This window comes from Dendrobates tinctorius, unplaced genomic scaffold (genome assembly GCF_039654945.1).
Source record: "Dendrobates tinctorius isolate UK_male_01 unplaced genomic scaffold, ASM3965494v1 ptg000232l, whole genome shotgun sequence".
In the NCBI taxonomy this organism is placed as follows: Eukaryota; Metazoa; Chordata; class Amphibia; order Anura; family Dendrobatidae; genus Dendrobates; species Dendrobates tinctorius.
The window spans coordinates 13,594,095-13,617,500 of record NW_027361899.1 but is presented as its reverse complement, the minus strand read 5'-3'; the positions used below and the strand labels follow the sequence as shown (position 1 = coordinate 13,617,500).

Genomic DNA, 23,406 nt, shown 5'->3' with positions numbered 1-23,406 from the left:
GAGGATATGTATGATGGGTATATGGGCATGGGACTATGGGATGGAGGATATGTATGATGGGTATATGGGCACGGGACTATGGGATGGAGGATATGTATGACGGGTATATGGGCACGGAACTATGGGATGGAGGATGTTTGATGGGTATATGGGCACTGGACTATGGGATGGTGGATATGTATGATGGGTATATGGGCACTGGACTATGGGATGGAGGATATGTATGACGGGTATATGGGCACGGGACTATGGGATGGCGGATATGTATGACGGGTATATGGGCACGGGACTATGGGATGGCGGATACGTATGATGGGTATATGGGCATGGGACTATGAGATGGAGGATGTGTGATGGGTATATGGGCACTCGATTATGGGATGGAGGATATGTATGATGGGTATATGGGCACGGGCCTATGGGATGGAGGATATGTATGATGGGTATATGGGCATGGGACTATGAGATGAAGGATGTGTGATGGGTATATGGGCACGGGCCTATGAGATGAAGAATGTGTGATGGGTATATATGGGCACTCGACTACGGGATGGCGAATATGTATGATGGGTATATGGGCATGGGACTATGGGGATGGAGGATGTGTGATGGGTATATGGGCACGGGCCTATGGGATGGAGGATCTGTGATGTGTATATATGGGCACTCGACTATGGGATGGAGGATGTGTGATGGGTATATGGGCACGGGACTATGGGATGGAGGATAATTATAATTTGTTATAACTAACCACAGTTCGTTACTATGCCCGGGCAGCGCTGGGCTCTTCAGCTAGTATGTGTGTATATATATACTGTATGTGTATATATATATATATATATATATATATATATATATATATATATATATATATATATATATATATATATACACACATACACACACATACACACACACTCAATAATATTACAATATTTACAGTATACAAAAAAAAAACCTGATTCCCGGTGGAAATATATTATGACAACAACGTAGTCCATTTGTCATTTAGTTTGTTCACTATATTTTGCGTATGTACTCTGTATGCAGCTCTTCTTCATATGTACAGCACCTTAGAATCAATGGTGATTGGGTCCTAAAGTGGTGGCCATGAACATCATGCTCCTCTGTGAACTCAGATCTATGAATTATAATATCTGCCATTATAAACGTGATTGTGTATGAAATGTATATACGGTATATTACATGTAGCGCATCAGACAGGTCTCCACCCAATGTACCTGGCAGGGATCCACCAAGAATTCTTAGAACCATCCGCAGAGTGGTACAACATGTTTATGGGATTTAGACAGTTTACGTCAGAGCTTTTGATCCCTGAGAGTTCCTTGTATTAACTTCCTTCAAGGTTTACTCCCTTCTTAAAACATGGCTAGGAAATGGTATCAGTAAGATTGTGAGGGGGGGGGGGAAATCTAACCTCTGGGATCGCTATCGATTATGAAAATGAAGGGTAGCTGCAGAGCCGATTTAGTGCCATGTCCCCTCCAAAGTTTTGTTTCAGGTCTACAGCTCTGTTCTTCTCAGTAATTATGGGAGTCCCAGAAAGAAGTCAGACCTCTACCAATGTCAGCGATACGCTATCACAGTATGGCACCAGCAAGGTGTCCATAACAAAACGTGTGCTGTGCTCATTACTTCATATACCCTACACTCCCTCCTTTAGATCTGTGAGGCCCTATGTAGTTTTGGGCAATCCATGGCCAATGGGAATGTAGTAAATCTAGTGCAATCCCTCGCACCCACAAAGTGTTTACCACATTAAGTGCAATTTCAAAATCTGACCACCAGAGGGAGCAGAAGCCCATCTAGAGTTACAGTAAAGAAGTGTCAGCTCTGAAGACACGCAAGTCCCGAACTGGGATGTTATATAATGGTGGGGGGGGAGGGGATGTCCGAGAAAAGAAACCTGGCCTAGATTATCTGTTTAAACCTTTTGTGATGTCAGTAAAAAGGACAAAAATAAATAAATAGTCCCAACTTGTATGTTTGTTACAATTGTATCCAGTCTAGACCACATGGGAGTCATAAATCTTTCCCCTGTTTATTACAATGTATCAGTGCAGACAAAGGCAAGCATCATATGTGCAACCTGTGCAGGAATTTAAGGTCCACCACAAAGTTAAAGCACCTATGACTGCACTAATTATTGGATTTTTTTTTTTAATAGGGATGCAAATGGGGGAAGGGGATATATCATTTGGGTATGCAACCACCATGATTGGTAAGAGTCTGCCCTCCAGCCATCCTGAGAATAGCAGGGCTGCAAAGATCACTATCCCCCTCCAGCTCCACATTGCCCTTAGAGCAGCCCAATGCCCAGTTAGATCTGATTTGCTTATATTGCGCCGGACTATCAGGTCCTGGGAGGGAAGGCATCCGTACTATCAGGTCACTGATGTCTATACTATGACGCTACCGAGAACTAGAGATGAACCTGACAAGTGTCCCGCAGCCGTAGTACAGCGCAGTGCCCGTGCCCCCTGACCTCAGATGGAGGCGATCCTCCGTCCGTGCGCTCAATTAAAATTTCATAACGATTCCCCGGACTGCAGTGCAGAAAGTGAACAACAGATGGGTGATAATGGGATTCTGCCTGCGGTCGTGAGATCATCTTAGTGGAGGGCGGGAAGATTAATCACTATCCTGATATAGCTTATTACAGCATCAACCAGCGGAGCATCGCGCAGGAACAACACAAACATCACACTCACAAACTGCACCCGGCACAAAGGACTCCGATTGTAACATAGCCAATTGCTGAACATTTGTATTAACCACTCTTGCATCCTTTGGGTGAAAAGTTTTGATGCGATTTCAGAAAATTGTGCCAAAGAAGCATAAATTAACACTTAGGTGTCGTTCAGACCTCAGTGATTTTCTGGTCTGAACGAGTTTTATTTAAATTAATCAGAATTACACCAGTTTATGCCATTTGAGTTTGGTCCAAGAGTCAATTTTTTCCCGGATGGGAAACCCAAAAAAAAAAAAAAAAGTTTTTCCTATCTAGTAGTCTGTGGAAAAACAGATGGCATCTGAGATCTAATTTTTTTTTCACGGACCCATAGACTTGCATTGCTGATTCTGATCAATATCTTCATGGGAGACGACCAAGAAGGACACCATTGTTGAAAAAAAAAAAAAATCATAGAAAATCCAGATTGGAATTTGCCAAACTACATGTTGGCAAGCCACAAAGCTTCTGGGAGAATGTCCTATGGACAGATGAGACAAAATGAAACTTTTTGGCAAGGCACATCAGCTCTATGTTCATAGACGGAAAAATGAAGCATATCAAGGAAAGAACACTGGCCCTACTGTGAAACATGGAGGAGGCACTGTTATGTTCTGGGGCTGCTTTGCTGCATCTGGCACAGGGTGTCTAGAATCTGTGCAGGGTATAATGAAATCTCAAGACTATCAAGGGATTCTAGAGCGAAATGTGCTGCCCAGTGTCAGAAAGCTTGGTCTCAGTTGCACACACAGCTAAAACACCGAAGAATGGCTAAGAGGGAAACATTGGACTATTCTGAAGTGGCCTTCTATGAGCCCTGACCTAAATCCTATAGAGCATCTTTGGAAAGAGCTGAAACATGCCGTCTGGAAAAGGCGACCTTCAAACACGAGACAACTGGAGCAGTTTGCTCTTGAGGAGTGGGTGACAATACCTGTCGAGAGGAGCAGAAGTCTCACTGACAGTTACAGGAATCGTTTGATTGCAGTGATTGCCTCAAAAGGTTGTGCAACAAAATATTAAGTTAAGGAACCATCACTTCTGTCCAGGCCTATTTCATGAGGTTTATTTTTTTTTTTTTTTAATTCTGTGGAAGCATGGCTGAAAAGCAATGTCTGACTTTCATTTGTTCATTTTCATAGATTTAGATATTATTTTGTCAGATTTAAGTTATTTCTGTCATTGTAACCATTGTGGGTTTTTCTATCATTATAAGAGGGGTGCCAATAATTTTGAAAATGTGTGTACTTCATGCTGACAGTCAATCCACCAATAATCCGAACCCAATGCATGTGAGCGGAGCTTCCTCGTCCCAGTTTACATGCAACGGAAAATTTGGTGCCGCTGCTGGAAGAGTAGCAGGTTACTTATTGTGGTCAAATTACAGATTGAAGCCAAGGATAACACCTATGAACTGACGATAGGGCCAATCAGATCTGCGCCTGATCATACTACAAATCTGCAGAAAATCTGAGGTCAGCCTCTAGTGTTTGCCGCAGAAGTATCGGCAGATTAGTATTTTTTACGTGTGCGTTCGATGATTTGGTTAAAAGAGGAATTCAAGTTCCCAGTGTCCAATCTCGAGAGAAGACAGTTCAGTACATGGTGTCCCGACCCTACAGATACTAGAAGACAATGGCCGCTCTAGGAAACGACAAGAGGCTCGTGCTTACATGCAATTCCCCAATATTCCAGTTAGAGGCGCTCTTACACTGCACTCACAGGTCAGCATTACATCCAATGTGTATTTCTCCAGAGGAAGCTGGAACCTACAAATGGAATTATCTGCGTCCTGTGGAAGGCTCCACAAATAACACATAGGAAGGAAAATCTGATAATCTGGCATCGAGTGTACCAATGAGTCCGAACCAGCAGATGTGTGTACTCATTCAACCCTCACATCAGTGTCGCCCCCCCAATCAAGTCACTGTCAGCTTCCATCATTCCGTCAGTGACAGCACCCCTCACCTCCCGTCAGTGACAGCACACCCTCACCTCCCATCAGTGACAGCACCCCCTCACCTCCAGTCAGTAACAGCACCCCCTCACCTCCCGTCAGTGACAGCACCCCCTCACCTCCCGTCAGTGACAGCACCCCCTCACCTCCCGTCAGTGACAGCACCCCCTCACCTCCCTTCAGTGACAGCACCCCCTCACCCCCCGTCAGTGACAGCACCCCCTCACCCCCCGTCAGTGACAGCACCCCCTCACCCCCCGTCAGTGACAGCACCCCCTCACCCCCCGTCAGTGACAGCACCCCCTCACCTCCCAACAGTGACAGCACCCCCTCACCTCCCAACAGTGACAGCACCCCCTCACCTCCCGTCAGTGACAGCACCCCCTCACCCCCCATCAGTGACAGCACCCCCCTCACCCCCCGTCAGTGACAGCACCCCCTCATCCCCAGTCAGTAACAGCACCCCCTCACCTCCAGTCAGTAACAGCACCCCCTCACCTCCAGTCAGTGACAGCACCCCCTCACCTCCCGTCAGTGACAGCACCCCCTCACCTCCCAACAGTGACAGCACCCCCTCACCTCCCTTCAGTGACAGCACCCCCTCACCCCCCGTCAGTGACAGCACCCCCTCACCCCCCGTCAGTGACAGCACCCCCTCACCCCCCGTCAGTGACAGCACCCCCTCACCCCCCGTCAGTGACAGCACCCCCTCACCTCCCAACAGTGACAGCACCCCCTCACCTCCCAACAGTGACAGCACCCCCTCACCTCCCGTCAGTGACAGCACCCCCTCACCCCCCATCAGTGACAGCACCCCCCTCACCCCCCGTCAGTGACAGCACCCCCTCATCCCCAGTCAGTGACAGCACCCCCTCATCCCCCCGTCAGTGACAGCACACCCTCATCCCCCCGTCAGTGACAGCACCCCCTCACCTCCCGTCAGTGACAGCACCCCCTCACCTCCCGTCAGTGACAGCACCCCCTCACCTCCCGTCAGTGACAGCACCCCCTCACCTCCCGTCAGTGACAGCACCCCCTCACCTCCCAACAGTGACAGCACCCCCTCACCTCCCAACAGTGACAGCACCCCCTCACCTCCCAACAGTGACAGCACCCCCTCACCCCCCGTCAGTGACAGCACCCCCTCACCCCCCGTCAGCGACAGCACCCCCTCACCCCCCGTCAGCGACAGCACCCCCTCACCCCCCGTCAGCGACAGCACCCCCTCACCCCCCGTCAGTGACAGCACCCCCTCATCCCCCCGTCAGTGACAGCACCCCATCACCCCCCGTTAGTGACAGCACCCCCTCACCCCCCGTCAGTGACAGCACCCCCTCACCCCCCGTCAGTGACAGCACCCCCTCACGTCCCGTCAGTGACAGCACCCCCTCACCCCCCGTCAGTGACAGCACCCCCTCACGTCCCGTCAGTGACAGCACCCCCTCACCCCCCGTCAGTGACAGCACCCCCTCACCCCCCGTCAGTGACAGCACCCCCTCACCCCCCCCGTCGGCGACAGCACCCCCTCACCCCCCGTCAGTGACAGCACCCCCTCACCCCCCGTCAGTGACAGCACCACCTCACCTGTATCGCCCCTCAGCAGTGTCGCCCCCCTCCTATCAGTGTCGCCCCTCTCCTATCAGTGTCGCCCCTCATTACCGTCGCACGCTGACCCTCATCAGCTTCTCCTCATCCATCCAGCGAGCAGCGCTCCGAACTGTGACCCCGCCCCCTAATACGTCACTGGGGAGGCGCCAACGTCGTGACGTCACGGAATGCTGGCTGCTTCAGTGAGTTTGAGAATGGGCGGGAAAGTTCTGTGAGGCAACAACAGTAAGAATAGTAGTGCGAGACTGAGCGCGGCCCTGGGCTCTCAGTGCGGGCTCCGGGGGCTCTCAGTGCGGGCTCCGGGAGCGCTCAGCGCGGGGCTCTCAGTGCGGGCTCCGGGGGCTCTCAGTGCGGCTCTGGGAGCGCTCAGCGCGGGGCTCTCAGTGCGGGCTCCGGGAGCGCTCAGCGCGGGGCTCTCAGTGCGGCTCTGGGAGCGCTCAGCGCGGGGCTCTCAGTGCGGGCTCCGGGGGCTCTCAGTGCGGGCTCCGGGAGCGCTCAGTGCGGGGCTCTCAGTGCGGCTCCGGGAGCGCTCAGCGCGGGGCTCTCAGTGCGGGCTCCGGGAGCGCTCAGCGCCGGGCTCTCAGTGCGGGCTCCGGGAGCGCTCAGCACGGGGCTCTCAGTGCGGCTCCGGGAGCGCTCAGCGCCGGGCTCTCAGTGCGGGCTCCGGGAGCGCTCAGTGCGGGGCTCTCAGTGCGGCTCCGGGAGCGCTCAGCGCGGGGCTCTCAGTGCGGGCTCCGGGAGCGCTCAGCGCCGGGCTCTCAGTGCGGGCTCCGGGAGCGCTCAGCGCGGGGCTCTCAGTGCGGCTGTGGGAGCGCTCAGCGCGGGGCTCTCAGTGCGGCTGTGGGAGCGCTCAGCGCCGGGCTCTCAGTGCGGGCTCCGGGAGCGCTCAGCGCCGGGCTCTCAGTGCGGCTCCGGGAGCGCACAGCGCCGGGCTCTCAGTGCGGGCTCCGGGAGCGCTCAGCGCCGGGCTCTCAGTGCGGCTGTGGGAGCGCTCAGCGCCGGGCGCTCAGTGCGGCTGTGGGAGCTCTCAGTGCGGCTCTGGGAGCGCTCAGCGCCGGGCTCTCAGTGCGGCTCCGGGAGCGCTCAGCGCCGGGCTCTCAGTGCGCCTCCGGGAGCGCTCAGCGCCGGGCTCTCAGTGCGGCTCCGGGAGCGCTCAGCGCCGGGCTCTCAGTGCGGCTCCGGGAGCGCTCAGCGCGGGGCTCTCAGTGCGGCTCCGGGAGCGCTCAGCGCCGGGCTCTCAGTGCGGCTCCGGGAGCGCTCAGTGCGGGCTCCGGGTGCGCTCAGCGCCGGGCTCTCAGTGCGGGCTCCGGGAGCGCTCAGCGCGGGGCTCTCAGTGCGGCTCCGGGAGCGCTCAGCGCGGGGCTCTCAGTGCGGGCTCCGGGAGCGCTCAGCGCCGGGCTCTCAGTGCGGCTCCGGGAGCGCTCAGCGCCGGGCTCCGGGAGCGCTCAGCGCGGGGCTCTCAGTGCGGCTCCGGGAGCGCTCAGCGCGGGGCTCTCAGTGCGGCTCCGGGAGCGCTCAGCGCGGGGCTCTCAGTGCGGCTGTGGGAGCGCTCAGCGCGGGGCTCTCAGTGCGGCTGTGGGAGCGCTCAGCGCCGGGCTCTCAGTGCGGCTCCGGGAGCGCTCAGCGCCGGGCTCTCAGTGCGGGCTCCGGGAGCGCTCAGCGCCGGGCTCTCAGTGCGGGCTCCGGGAGCGCTCAGCGCGGGGCTCTCAGTGCGGCTCCGGGAGCGCTCAGCGCGGGGCTCTCAGTGCGGCTCCGGGAGCGCTCAGCGCGGGGCTCTCAGTGCGGCTGTGGGAGCGCTCAGCGCGGGGCTCTCAGTGCGGCTGTGGGAGCGCTCAGCGCGGGGCTCTCAGTGCGGCTGTGGGAGCGCTCAGCGCGGGGCTCTCAGTGCGGGCTCCGGGAGCGCTCAGCGCCGGGCTCTCAGTGCGGCTCCGGGAGCGCTCAGCGCGGGGCTCTCAGTGCGGCTGTGGGAGCGCTCAGCGCGGGGCTCTCAGTGCGGCTGTGGGAGCGCTCAGCGCGGGGCTCTCAGTGCGGCTGTGGGAGCGCTCAGCGCGGGGCTCTCAGTGCGGCTCCGGGAGCGCTCAGCGCCGGGCTCTCAGTGCGGCTCCGGGAGCGCTCAGCGCCGGGCTCTCAGTGCGGCTCCGGGAGCGCTCAGCGCCGGGCTCTCAGTGCGGCTCCGGGAGCGCTCAGCGCCGGGCTCTCAGTGCGGCTCCGGGAGCGCTCAGCGCCGGGCTCTCAGTGCGGGCTCCGGGAGCGCTCAGCGCGGGGCTCTCAGTGCGGCTGTGGGAGCGCTCAGCGCCGGGCTCTCAGTGCGGGCTCCGGGAGCGCTCAGCGCCGGGCTCTCAGTGCGGCTCCGGGAGCGCTCAGCGCCGGGCTCTCAGTGCGGGCTCCGGGAGCGCTCAGCGCCGGGCTCTCAGTGCGGCTCCGGGAGCGCTCAGCGCCGGGCTCTCAGTGTGGGCTCCGGGAGCGCTCAGCGCCGGGCTCTCAGTGCGGCTCTGGGAGCGCTCAGCGCCGGGCTCTCAGTGCGGCTGTGGGAGCGCTCAGCGCCGGGCTCTCAGTGCGGCTCTGGGAGCGCTCAGTGCGGGCTCCGGGAGCGCTCAGCGCCGGGCTCTCAGTGCGGGCTCCGGGAGCGCTCAGCGCCGGGCTCTCAGTGCGGCTCCGGGAGCGCACAGCGCCGGGCTCTCAGTGCGGGCTCCGGGAGCGCTCAGCGCCGGGCTCTCAGTGCGGCTGTGGGAGCGCTCAGCGCGGCTCCGGGAGCGCTCAGCGCCGGGCTCTCAGTGCGGGCTCCGGGAGCGCTCAGCGCCGGGCTCTCAGTGCGGGCTCCGGGAGCGCTCAGCGCGGGGCTCTCAGTGCGGCTGTGGGAGCGCTCAGCGCCGGGCTCTCAGTGCGGGCTCCGGGAGCGCTCAGCGCCGGGCTCTCAGTGCGGCTCCGGGAGCGCTCAGCGCCGGGCTCTCAGTGCGGGCTCCGGGAGCGCTCAGCGCCGGGCTCTCAGTGCGGCTCTGGGAGCGCTCAGCGCGGGGCTCTCAGTGCGGCTGTGGGAGCGCTCAGCGCCGGGCTCTCAGTGCGGCTCTGGGAGCGCTCAGTGCGGGCTCCGGGAGCGCTCAGCGCCGGGCTCTCAGTGCGGGCTCCGGGAGCGCTCAGCGCCGGGCTCTCAGTGCGGGCTCTGGGAGTGCTCAGCGCCGGGCTCTCAGTGCGGGCTCTGGGAGTGCTCAGCGCCGGGCTCTCAGTGCGGCTCTGGGAGCGCTCAGCGCCGGGCTCTCAGTGCGGCTCTGGGAGCGCTCAGCGCCGGGCTCTCAGTGCGGCTCTGGGAGCGCTCAGTGCGGCTCTGGGAGCGCTCAGTGCGGCTCTGGGAGCGCTCAGTGCGGCTCTGGGAGCGCTCAGCGCCGGGCTCTCAGTGCGGCTCTGGGAGCGCTCAGCGCCGGGCTCTCAGTGCGGCTCTGGGAGCGCTCAGTGCGGCTCTGGGAGCGCTCAGCGCCGGGCTCTCAGTGCGGCTCTGGGAGCGCTCAGCGCCGGGCTCTCAGTGCGGCTCTGGGAGCGCTCAGCGCCGGGCTCTCAGTGCGGCTCTGGGAGCGCTCAGCGCCGGGCTCTCAGTGCGGCTCTGGGAGCGCTCAGCGCCGGGCTCTCAGTGCGGCTCTGGGAGCGCTCAGCGCCGGGCTCTCAGTGCGGCTCTGGGAGCGCTCAGCGCCGGGCTCTCAGTGCGGCTCTGGGAGCGCTCAGCGCCGGGCTCTCAGTGCGGCTCTGGGAGCGCTCAGCGCCGGGCTCTCAGTGCGGCTCTGGGAGCGCCCAGCGCCGGGCTCTCAGTGCGGCTCTGGGAGCGCTCAGCGCCGGGCTCTCAGTGCGGGCTCTGGGAGCGCTCAGCGCCGGGCTCTCAGTGCGGGCTCTGGGAGCGCTCAGCGCCGGGCTCTCAGTGCGGCTCTGGGAGCGCTCAGCGCCGGGCTCTCAGTGCGGCTCTGGGAGCGCTCAGTGCGGCTCTGGGAGCGCTCAGTGCGGCTCTGGGAGCGCTCAGTGCGGCTCTGGGAGCGCTCAGCGCCGGGCTCTCAGTGCGGCTCCGGGAGCGCTCAGTGCGGGCTCCGGGAGCGCTCAGTGCGGGCTCCGGGAGCGCTCAGCGCGGGGCTCTCAGTGCGGGCTCCGGGAGCGCTCAGCGCGGGGCTCTCAGTGCGGGCTCCGGGAGCGCTCAGCGCGGGGCTCTCAGTGCGGGCTCCGGGAGCGCTCAGCGCCGGGCTCTCAGTGCGGGCTCCGGGAGCGCTCAGCGCCGGGCTCTCAGTGCGGGCTCCGGGAGCGCTCAGCGCCGGGCTCTCAGTGCGGGCTCCGGGAGCGCTCAGCGCCGGGCTCTCAGTGCGGCTGTGGGAGCGCTCAGCGCCGGGCTCTCAGTGCGGCTGTGGGAGCGCTCAGCGCCGGGCTCTCAGTGCGGCTCCGGGAGCGCTCAGCGCCGGGCTCTCAGTGCGGCTCTGGGAGCGCTCAGCGCCGGGCTCTCAGTGCGGCTCTGGGAGCGCTCAGCGCCGGGCTCTCAGTGCGGCTCCGGGAGCGCTCAGTGCGGCTCTGGGAGCGCTCAGTGCGGCTCTGGGAGCGCTCAGTGCGGCTCTGGGAGCGCTCAGCGCCGGGCTCTCAGTGCGGCTCTGGGAGCGCTCAGCGCCGGGCTCTCAGTGCGGCTCTGGGAGCGCTCAGCGCCGGGCTCTCAGTGCGGCTCTGGGAGCGCTCAGCGCCGGGCTCTCAGTGCGGGCTCTGGGAGCGCTCAGCGCCGGGCTCTCAGTGCGGGCTCTGGGAGTGCTCAGCGCCGGGCTCTCAGTGCGGCTCTGGGAGCGCTCAGCGCCGGGCTCTCAGTGCGGCTCTGGGAGCGCTCAGCGCCGGGCTCTCAGTGCGGCTCTGGGAGCGCTCAGTGCGGCTCTGGGAGCGCTCAGTGCGGCTCTGGGAGCGCTCAGTGCGGCTCTGGGAGCGCTCAGTGCGGCTCTGGGAGCGCTCAGTGCGGCTCTGGGAGCGCTCAGTGCGGCTCTGGGAGCGCTGTGCGGCTCTGGGAGCGCTCAGCGCCGGGCTCTCAGTGCGGCTCTGGGAGCGCTCAGCGCCGGGCTCTCAGTGCGGCTCTGGGAGCGCTCAGTGCGGCTCTGGGAGCGCTCAGCGCCGGGCTCTCAGTGCGGCTCTGGGAGCGCTCAGCGCCGGGCTCTCAGTGCGGCTCTGGGAGCGCTCAGCGCCGGGCTCTCAGTGCGGCTCTGGGAGCGCTCAGCGCCGGGCTCTCAGTGCGGCTCTGGGAGCGCTCAGCGCCGGGCTCTCAGTGCGGCTCTGGGAGCGCTCAGCGCCGGGCTCTCAGTGCGGCTCTGGGAGCGCTCAGCGCCGGGCTCTCAGTGCGGCTCTGGGAGCGCTCAGCGCCGGGCTCTCAGTGCGGCTCTGGGAGCGCTCAGCGCCGGGCTCTCAGTGCGGCTCTGGGAGCGCTCAGCGCCGGGCTCTCAGTGCGGGCTCTGGGAGCGCTCAGCGCCGGGCTCTCAGTGCGGGCTCTGGGAGCGCTCAGCGCCGGGCTCTCAGTGCGGCTCTGGGAGCGCTCAGCGCCGGGCTCTCAGTGCGGCTCTGGGAGCGCTCAGCGCCGGGCTCTCAGTGCGGCTCTGGGAGCGCTCAGTGCGGCTCTGGGAGCGCTCAGTGCGGCTCTGGGAGCGCTCAGTGCGGCTCTGGGAGCGCTCAGTGCGGCTCTGGGAGCGCTCAGTGCGGCTCTGGGAGCGCTCAGTGCGGCTCTGGGAGCGCTGTGCGGCTCTGGGAGCGCTCAGCGCCGGGCTCTCAGTGCGGCTCTGGGAGCGCTCAGCGCCGGGCTCTCAGTGCGGCTCTGGGAGCGCTCAGTGCGGCTCTGGGAGCGCTCAGCGCCGGGCTCTCAGTGCGGCTCTGGGAGCGCTCAGCGCCGGGCTCTCAGTGCGGCTCTGGGAGCGCTCAGCGCCGGGCTCTCAGTGCGGCTCTGGGAGCGCTCAGCGCCGGGCTCTCAGTGCGGCTCTGGGAGCGCTCAGCGCCGGGCTCTCAGTGCGGCTCTGGGAGCGCTCAGCGCCGGGCTCTCAGTGCGCTCCCAGAGCCCGCACTGAGAGCCCGGCGCTGAGCGCTCTCAGTGCGGCTCTGGGAGCGCTCAGCGCCGGGCTCTCAGTGCGGCTCCGGGAGCGCTCAGCGCCGGGCTCTCAGTGCGGCTCCGGGAGCGCTCAGCGCCGGGCTCTCAGTGCGGCAATGGGGGCGCTCAGCGCGGGGCTCTCAGGGCGGGCTACGGGAGCGCTCAGTGCGGGCTCAATTCTTTCTGCGATAGGAAAACCGCGTGGAAAAATACGCACCGTCTGCACTGCGGTTTTTTATTCCCATAGGGAATAATGGTACTGTACACCGCAGCAAAAACTGCTGCGGAACCACAGCAGAATCCACAACGTGTGCACACACCCTTAATGAGCATGCTGCGTTTTCTAACGCGATGCGTTTTCTCAGTAAAAAACGCATCAATGTGCACAAAAAGTGCGGAATTCATTAAAATGAATAGGATGCTTCTTGTAAACGTTTTTGCCTGTAAAAAATGCGAAAAAACCGCTTACATGTGTACACAGCCTAAGGCTATGTGGCTACGTATGCAGAAATTTCCTGAGAAAAACTGGACTCCTTCCCAGGAAATGCGCAGTTTTTTCGCGTTTTTTGTGCGCTTTTTGCACATTTTTTGGGTGGATCTTTCGCGTTTTTTTCCGGAGCTTCCTGATACAATGAAATCCGCAAATTTTGGGCAAAATTAATGAGCATGCTGCGGGTTTTTTGCAGAAAAGAAACGCATCATGGGCACAAAAATTGCGGATTTCATTCTATTAATAGGATGCTTAATATATGCATTTTTTTTAGCGTTTTTGCTGCGGAAAATCGCGGCAAAAACGTGAAAAATCCTGAACGTGTGAACACAGCCTAAAACCGCGCACAGCTCTGATGCAGCACAGTACAGCAGCTTTTTAGTGATGAGTGAGTATACTCGTCGCTCAGGTGTCCTCCGAGTGTTTTGGCGTGCTCAGAGATTTAGTTTTCGTCGTCTCATCTGCATGATTTGCGACAGGCTTAATACATGTGGGAATTCACTAACAAACAGGCATTCCTCACATGTAATCAAGCTGTCCAGCAGCCACAAATCATGCAGCTGCGGCGACAGAAACTAAATCTCTGAGCTCGCCAAAATACTCGGAGGACACCTGAGCAACGAGTATACTCACTCATCACTACTGCTTTTCCCACTGGGTTCTTGGTGTTGTGGTTTTTAAGTGAAACCAATACTAACACTACCGGCCGCATGTCTTTATCATTAAATTCATTTTTTTGTGTTTTGCACCCCCTTTCCCCAGGGTATAACATCTGATCCCTCCCATTGTATAACATTTGGGCCCCATTGCCCCCGGTATATAACATCCTGCCACAGACATAGTGGTGCCTGTATTGTTGCATTCCTGCTCCCCCCCCCGAACTCCGAACATGTAAACAGGCATCCGGGAGAAGTCTGTGTTCGGAGTTCAGCAGCGGACACTTAAGCCCCCTTTACATTTAGCGATGCACCAGCGATCCCGACAACGATTCGACCCGGTCAGGATCACTGGTGCATCGCTAAATGTTCGCTAGTGAGCTGCCACACAGGCAGATCTCACAGCGATACAGCAGTCGTTACTTACCTTTCAGACGCGGCGATCCTGACGTCCTCCCGCCCGCCTCCACACGTCGCTCGTCGGCCCCAGCAGGAAGCACCCGACGAGAAATGGAGCTGCGCGATCGACGACAGACAGCGGGGGAGCCGGTCGGAGGTAAGTATCACACATAGCGATATCGCTGCTGCGTCACGAAATCGGTGATGCTTTAGCAATATTGCTAGCGATATCGCTATGTGTAAAACCCCCTTAAGTGTCCACTGTCCAGTATGAACCCATCTCTAGTTAAGGCATAAGGTAGTGACTATAGGGTGAGACACATTGTAGGAAGCATTATAGGTGTAATCTGGTTAATGTATTGTGTGGGTCAAGTATTGTTAGTACAATAGGCATAGTGTGCAGTAGACATATAGGGAATGTGAAGTATAAAATTAGTGATATAATAGTGTTGTGAGGATGATCTGCCCAGTTGCATATAGTAGGGACAGACAGTTAAAGTTGGCACTAACCCATAGTGGGAGAGGAAAGCCCTAGTAAGAGGATACTGCTTCCTAATGGTCAAATAGGGAAGTACAGTAACCAAGTGCAGTGGGATCTTAGTGCCAGCAAGAATCTATCTGTGCAGGGCAGTGGAAGGCCTTACTGGAATTCCTTGCTGACATTCCTGTTGCGTCTGGAGCTCAAGGCTCGATAAAGGTACTATGAAGAGTGCCTTATCCTCTGGCATTCAGAGGCCGATGCACGCCGAATCACGTGAAGGGACGGTAACGGATCTCTATTAAGGAAACAAGTAATAAGAAGTGTTGTGCCCGATACTGCGTGTTACAATCTGATCAACTGTCCAGTAAACCTTCGGTTGTTAAAACGAACTGGGTGTCTCCTGAGTCATGTGCGGCAACTCTTGAAGATGGAGGCCTGGAGACAGCAGAGCCCTGCAGCCTATAAGTGAGTGTGATGGACCCCACACCTGACAGCACATTCTGACTGGGACACGATTTTCCTGTGAAGTGCCAGGGCGTTCTGGAGTAGCAGCTTGTCCACAACTACCACCCTCAGTCGGTTTACAGACACAGTAGGCCAATTGTGACCTGCGTTTTGTAATACTACTGAGAACTGTTGTTGCCAGACGTGCCGGTGGTACTGCTGCTAGCTGCTACTAATTGTTTTGCTGTGGTAACGGAACACGGTGACCAAGAAGCAACAGTCCGAACAGAACATGGTAATGCGGCATGTTACAACGTAGAGAGAGATGTCAGGAAGGCTGGACTTACCGAAAGAAACCAAGGAATCGAAATTGCTGGACGAATCATCAACAATCTTAAATATGAAGATGATATAACATTGATGGCAAAAAGCGTAGATGAAATGAAGGACTTATAGAGATTCAAGTTTGAAAGCTCGGAAGATAGGACTCCTACTCAATGCAAAGAAGACAAAGATATTGACTACTACCAGGTACGCCCTGGACACATTTGAGATGGACAGCGACAAACTTGAAGTACTAAAGGACTTCAACCTACTCAGATCCATGATCACTGAAGATACAGCGACAAAACCAGAAGTCAATAGGAGAATCATTATGGGCAAATCAAGAATGAAGTCACCAGACAAGGTCTTCAAATCGAGGAACATTTCACTGGCGATGAAAACACAGCTAGTACATAGTCTGGTCTTTTCTGTAGTAACATAGGTTGAAAGCCTGGATGATAAAAAAAAAAAAAAAGCAAAACAGAAGAAGAATCGACACCTTGAAAACGTGATGATGGAGTAGTAAGTTATCAATACCACGGATGGCAAGAAGAACGAACAAATCAATTTTGGAACAATTCAAGCCAGACATGTCACTGGAATCAAGGATCACGAAACTATGACTTGCCTACTTTCTACCATACAAAGAGAGCAATAACTGGAGAAGAACATCATGGTGAGAATGATACAAGTAACAAGGCGAAGAGGAAGACAAACCACCCGATGGCTTGATACCATCAAGATAACTGCAGAGAAGACCCTGGTGACCCTATCTAGACTTGCACAAGATCGATCTTCCTATAATCATCCATCAAGTCGCCATGGCTAGAAATCGTGTTGAAGGGTGTTAAATAATAATGGGTGCATGTTTTTCTCACGGTACCATGTTTTTTGCCAGTCCCACATTTTAGTTTAACCCCTTCACCCCCAAGGGTGGTTTGCACATTCATGACCGGGCCAATTTTTACAATTCTGACCACTGTACCTTTGAGGTCATAACTCTGGAACGCTTCCATGGATCCCGGTGATTCTGACATTGTTTTCTCGTGACATATTGTACTTCATGTTAGTGGTAAAATTTCATTCAAATAACTTGCGTTTATTTGTGAAAAAAACGGAAATTTGGCAAAAATTTTGAAAATTTCGCAATTTTCCAACTTTGAATTTTTATGCCCTTAAATCACAGAGATACGGCACACAAAAAACTTGATAACTAACATTTCCCACATGTTTACTTTACATCAGCACAATTTTGGAACCAAAATTTTTTTTGTTAGGAAGTTATAAGGGTTAAAAGTTGACCAGCGATTTCTCATTTTTACAACACCATTTTATTTTTAGGACCACATCACATTTGAAGCCACTTTGAGGGGTCTATATGATAGAAAATACCCAAAAGTGACACCATTCTAAAAACTGAACCCCTTAAGGTGCTCAAAACCACATTCAAGAAGTTTATTAACCCATTAGGTGCGTCACAGGAATTTTTTTGAATATTTAAAAAGAAATGAACATACTAACTTTTTTTCACAAAAAAAATACTTCAGGATCATTTTTTTTATTTTACCAAGGGTAACAGGAGAAATTGGACTGCAAAAGTTATTGTGCAATTTGTCCTGAGTACGCTGATACCTGATTTGTGGGGGGGAACGACTGTTTCGGCGCATGGCAGAGTTCAGAATGGAAGGAGCGCCGTTTGACTTTTTCAATGCAAAATTGGCTGGAATTCAGATCGGACGCCATGTCACGTTTGGAGAGTCCCTGATGTACCTAAACAGTGGAAACCCCCTACAAGTGACACCATTTTGGAAACTAGACCCCCAAGGAACTTATCTAGATATGTGGTGAGAACTTTGAACCCACAAAGGGCTTTACAGAAGTTTATAACGTACAGTGGTACAATTAAAAAATCATATTTTTTCCACAAAAATGATCTTTTCACCCCAATTTTTATTTTCCCAAGGGTAACAGGACCCTAAAAGTTATTGTGCAATTTGTCCTGAGTATGCTGATACCCCACATGTGGGGGTAAACCACTATTTGGGCGCATGGCAGAGCTCGGAAGGGAAGCAGCGCCATTTGACGTTTTTGGCTGGAATTGAGATCGGACATCATGTCGCGATTGGAAAACCCCTGATGTACCAAAACAGTGGAAACCCCCCACAAATGACACCATTTTGGAAACTAGACCCCATAAGGAACTTATCTAGATGTGAGGTGAGCACTTTAAACCCCCAAGGGCTTCACAGAAGTTTATAATGCCAGGGCATGAAAATAAAAAAATCATATTTTTTCCACAAACATGATCAATTAGTCCCCAATTTTTTTATTTTCCCAAGGGTAACAGGAGAAATTGAACCCCAAAAGTTGTTGTCCAATTTGTCCTGAGTACGCTGACACCCCATATGTGGGAGAAAACTACTGTATGGACACACGTCAGGGCTCGGAAGGGAAGTAGTGACGTTTTGGAATGCAGACATTGATGGAATGGTCTGCGGGTGTCATGTTGCCTTTGGAGAGCCCCTAATGTACCTAAACAGTGGAAACCCCCCACAAATGACCCCATTTTGAAAACTAGACCCCCTAAGGAACTTATCTAGATGTGAGGTGAGCACTTTGAACCCCCAAGGGCTTCACAGAAGTTTATAATGCCAGGGCATGAAAATAAAAAAAATCGTATTTTTTCCACAAACATGATCAATTAGTCCCCAATTTTTTCATTTTCCCAAGGGTAACAGGAGAAATTGGACCCCAAAAGTTGTCCAATTTGTCATGAGTACGCTGACACCCCATATGTGGGAGAAAACTACTGTATGGACACACTTCGGGGCTCGGAAGGGAAGCAGTGCCATTTTGGAATGCAGACTTTGATGAAATGGTCTGCGGGTGTCATGTGCGTTTGGAGAGCCCCTGATGTACCTAAACTATTGAAACTCCCCACAAGTGACCCCATTTTGGACACTAGACCCCCCCCACGGAACTTATCTAGATGTGTGGTGAGCACTTTGAACCCCCAAGTGCTTCACAGAAGTTTATAACGCTCGGACGTGAAAATAAAAAAATCATTTTTTTCCACAAAAATGATATTTTTGCCCCCAATTTTTTATTTTCCTAAGGGTAACAGGAGAAATTGGACCCCAAAAATTGTTTTGCAATTTGTCCTGAGTAGGCTGATACCCTACATGTGGGGGTAAAACACTGTTTGGGCGCATGGCAGAGCTTGGGAGGGAAGGAGCACCATATGACTTTTTCAACTCAGAATTGGCTGGAATTGAGATCAGACGCAATGTTGCATTTGGAGAGCCCCTGATGTGCCCAAACAGTGGAAACCCCCAATTATAACTCCAACCCTAACCCCAACACACCCCTAACCCTAATCTCAGCCCTAGCCCTAACCCTAGCCCTAACCCTAATGGAAAAATGGAAATAAATACATTTTTTTTTTTATTTTATTATTTTTCCCTAACTAAGGGGGTGATAACGGGGGGTTTGATTTACTATTTATGGCGGTTTTTATTCTTGGCAGCTGTCACACGCTAAAAGACGCTTTTTATTGTAAAAATAGTTTTTGCATCACCACATATTGAGAGCTATAATTTTTCCGTATTTTGACCCACCGAGTCATGTGAGGTCTTATTTTTTGCGGGACGAGTTGACGTTTTTATCGGTACCATTTTCGGGCACGTGACATTTTTTGATCGCTTTTTATTCCGATTTTTGGGACGCAGAATGAACAAAAACCAGCGTTTCATGAATTTCTTTTGGGGGGGTGCGTTTACACCGTTCCGCGTGCGGTAAAATTGATAAAGCAGTTTTCTTCTTCGGGTCAGTACGGTTACAGCGATACCTCATTTAGGTCGTTTTTTTATGTTTTGTGCAATGAAAACTATTTTATATAAAAAATAATTATTTTTGCATCGCTTTATTCTGCGAGCTATAACTTTTTTATTTTTTCGCTGATGATGCTGTGTGGCAGCTCGTTTTTTTGCGGGACAAGATGACGTTTTCAGCGGTACCATGGATATTTATATGCGTCTTTTTGATCGCGCGTTATTACACTTTTTGTTTGGCGGTATGATAATAAATCATTATTTTTTGCTTCGTTTTTTATTTTTATTTTTTAAGGGGTTCGCTAAAGGGGTTAACTAATGGGACAGTTTTATAGGGCAGGTCGTTACGGACGCGGCGATACCTAATATGTGTACTTTTATTGTTTTTTTTTATTATTATTTTCAAAAAATGAATTTATTGGGGAATATTTTTTTTTTTTTTTTACTAATTTATTTGGCGATTTTTCTTAATTTATTTTTACACTTTTTTTTAATTTTTTTTTTTACTTTATTACATAGTCCCAGGTGGGACATCACTGTCCTGTGACAGATCGCTGATCTGTCACATCACAGATCACTGTGACAGATCAGCGATCTGTCACAGGCAGTGCCGAAGGCTTCCTCATGCCTGCGCTTTGCAGGCACTGAGGAAGCCAGCTTCCTGCAGGCCCCCGAAGGCCCCCGTCGCCATCTTGGATTCGGGGGCCTGGAGCAAAGGAGCCCCCCGCAGCAGCGCTGCACATTGCGCTGCCGTGGGGGGGCTCAGGGAAGCACGGAGGGAGCCCCCTCCCTGCCGATGCTTCCCTTTAACTCCCGGTACACAGCGATCATGTTTGATCGCGGTGTGCAAGGGGTTAACGTGTCGGGGGCGGTCCGTGACCGCCCCTGACACATTGTGCCGGGTGTCAGCTGTGATAATCAGCTGACACCCGGCCGCGATCAGCGGCGCTCACCACGTGGGCGCCGCTGATCGCGGTAGACGTACTATCCCGTCCACGGTCATACGGGCCCGGGTACCGTGGACGGGATAGTACGTCGGATGTCAGGAAGGGGTTAATATACATTTTGGATAGGAAATCCTAATTCTTTTACAAAAATTTGTTACCACTCCTAACCAACCCTGGAAAACTATGAAATCAACCTCAAATGCAAAGCAGGGCTCACATGACGGTCAAAAAGGTTAATGCAACACCAGCTGGCCATAATGTTGGTGCCCGGTGAATGTGTTTCCAATTTGACAATTTTAAAAAAGTGTAAAAAATCAGACTTTCAGTTTACTAATTGGTGTCCAAAGGTATACTTAACCCCTTCCTGACATGGCCATTTTTATTTTTTTCCATTCTTCCAAAAGCCATAACTTTTTAATTTTTCTGTCCCCATAGATGTATGAGGGGTTGTTTTTTGCAGAATAAGTTGTACTTTTGAATAACAACATTCATGTTATCACATAGTGTACAATGTGATAAAAACGACCTGCCAGTATTATTCTCCTCATCAGTACGATTATGGCAGTACCAAATGGCCAGTTTAATTATTTTAGGGGGAAAAAAAATAATTTAATTATGGATCTTGGAAAATGAAAACAATGTTTTCATTCTTTGGTAAATGGAGCTGTGTAAGGGCTTATTTTTTTTAAGGGGCAGATGACCTTTTTATTGATATCATTTTGGGATAGATATGATCCTTTGATCGCTTCTTACAGATTTTTTTGTGGTATTGCTGGAAAAAAAAAAATATATAGTCAAATCACCTCCTTCCCCCCATTAAAATAAAGATTAAAAAATACACATGTGGTATCGCCTAGTTCAGAAAATTCTGATCTACCAAAAAATATAAAAGTATTTAACCCAATTAATAAACAGTGTAAACAGAAAAAAAATCAAGAGCACCAAAATTGAGATTTTTTTTAACTTATCACTCTATTTATTAGTCCCCTTGAGGGACTTGAACCTGCGGCCGTCTGGTCGCTTGTACTACACTGTGTTCCAAATTATTATGCAAAAAATACTTCATCATTTTCTCTAAATTACCTATATGAATTGCAATCATTGTTATTTTCCAGTCATCTAATATTCTTGTATAATTGCAATGTTTTTTAACAAACTGCCTATGAAATCAGTATATTTTTACAAATAATAAACACTCACAATGCATGTTCCAAATTATTATGCACAGCAGAGTTTTCACCCTTTTTATTTTGAACAAAAAAATGGTGAATTGTGAAATTATAAGCATTATCAGCGTATTACAAAATGAAATCAAACAGTTTTCAAGTCAAAACTTTCTTCTCGGTGATGTTACATTTGCACATAGGACCCTTGTTGGAAAGAAGCTTCTGAACTCTCTCGTCCATTGAATTTGTCAGTTTTTGGATGGTTTGTGCTTCAATTGTTTGGCATGTGGACAGAATCCCCTCCCAGAGCTGTTACTTAGATGTGAGCTGCCTCCCGCCATCATAGACGCTCCTTGTGATGATGCTCCAGAGGTTCTCAATGGGGTTGAGGTCAGGGGAAGATGGTGGCCACACCATAAGTTTGTCCTCTTTTATGCCCATAGCAGCCAGAGATGCAGATGTGTTATTTGCAGCATGAGACGGTGCATTATCAGGCATGAAAATGATCTAGCTGCGGAAAGCACGGTTCTTCCTCTTGAACCATGGCAGGAAGTGCTGTTTTAGAAACTCCACATAGATTATGGAGTTCATCTTTACCCCTTCAGGTATCCTAAAGGGGCTGACAATCTCTCTCCCCATGATTCCAGCCCAAAACATTACTCCACCTCCTCCTTGTTGGCGCCTTAGCCGTGTTTTCATGGGGTGTCCATCAACCTGCCATCCTCCACTCCATCCATCTGGACCATTGAGCGTTGCACGGCACTCATCGGTGAACAAAACAGTTTGGAAGTCAGTCTTCATGTCTCGTTTGGCCCACTGGAGCCGTTTCTGCTTGTGTGCAGTGGATAGGGGTGGTGGACAGGATGGCTTACGCACAGCTGCAAACCTCTGAAGGACCCTGCATCTTGTTGTTCGGGGGACGTTGGAGGCACCAGCAGCTTCAAAAACTTGTCTGCTGCTATGACAAGGCATTTTTGCAGCTGCTCTTTTAACCTGACGCAATTGCCTGTTGGAAAGAGTCGTCAATTTTTCCTTCTCAGCATGCACACGTGTGTGCTGGAAATCAGCTACATACTTCTTGATTGTGCGATGATCACGATGAAGTGTCTTGGCAATGTTGATTGTAGTCATGCCTTGACCTAAATACTCCACAATTTGTTGCTTCTCAGCAGCCGACACATCCTTTTTCTTTCCCATTTTGGCAAAAAATGTAGGCTGCTTAATAATGTGGAACAGCCTTCTTCAGTAGTCTTGCCTTTATTTGGACACACCTGCCAAGCTAATCTGCACAGGTATCTGCAATTGCTTTCAGTGATATAAAGAGCCCTGACACACATCACCATCAATGAGTTTAAATGACAAACAAAAAAATTCTAACCTTATCACTCCGAAACTCTTTTTGCTTAATAATTTGGAATACAGTGTATTTGCAGTAAAAATCACAGTCTCCTCTGAAGCTCGGCCACAGTTTTGGTGTTAAGGAAACTTAGTAATGACCAGCACAGAGGTCTTCAACAGACCATTGGCTGTCATAGCAAACTATCGGCGCCACAAGAGTGCCGATGAACGCAAAGAATGACTCACCCCCCATGCCGGCGCACTATTAATACTGACAGTAACATTTAACAGGTTAACAATCGAGCCAAGCCTTGGAGATGACCCAGGGAAGGAGGCTCGAGCTTGTATAGTGCTGAGAGGTTTTTGTTTATGGACCCGGATTCGTAGGTCCGGGTTTTACAAGCAGCTGAAAGAGCTGGGTGGGATCGACTGGTCACTTACCTCCATGTCTTGGAATGGGCTATAAAAGGCAGTTCACCTGCCACATTTCTGTCCTGTGAGTGGAGGGAGGTGAACAGATCTCCAGTGTTGTCGGTCTTTGCTAAGGACTAAGAGCTGGACACTAACCCGAGCGAGCGAACCCGCACTACTGTATGGGCTATTTATTTTATGTTTTCACTTTGTGCTGAAAAAAAGGAGTTTTTGCTCTTGAAAGACGAGAAAGCAAAAAAAAAAAAAAGAATACTACATCAGGAAGGGTAGAAGACAGTACCATCCTGCTGCAGCATAAAAAGCTACAAAACGCTTTGTGCGCATCAGCCCTGTAGCGGCTCCAAAGGTGGAGCTGCAAACTAAAAAGCAAACTTTAAAAAATGGTACATAAAATAGTAAAGCTATCTTTAAAAATCTACCATGAAAAATGAGCTGTGCAGTAAAAACTTTGTATTTATGGGAATTTTGCATTAAATTGAATGCATGTTCTCAGTTGTCCAAGAACATACTGG

At 52.9% G+C, this 23,406-nt stretch overlaps 2 protein-coding genes across 5 annotated transcripts in view; one reads left to right on the top strand and one right to left on the bottom strand.

Moving 5' to 3' along the window:
* The window catches only part of CLIP4 (CAP-Gly domain containing linker protein family member 4), a 45,302-nt gene extending 38,804 nt beyond the window's left edge, over positions 1-6,498 (bottom strand). For 2 of the 4 annotated variants that reach the window (XM_073556350.1, XM_073556353.1), the window contains exon 1: positions 6,369-6,498. The gene's annotated coding sequence lies outside the window, so the exon portion shown is untranslated. Of the gene's footprint in view, positions 1-4,474; positions 4,676-6,293 lie in introns of those variants that run through there. The other 2 variants (XM_073556351.1, XM_073556352.1) reach the window with 2 other exon arrangements.
* The window catches only part of PCARE (photoreceptor cilium actin regulator), a 44,244-nt gene continuing 27,238 nt past the window's right edge, over positions 6,401-23,406 (top strand). The window contains exon 1 of the mRNA XM_073556349.1: positions 6,401-6,499. The gene's annotated coding sequence lies outside the window, so the exon portion shown is untranslated. The remainder of the gene's footprint in view (positions 6,500-23,406) is intronic.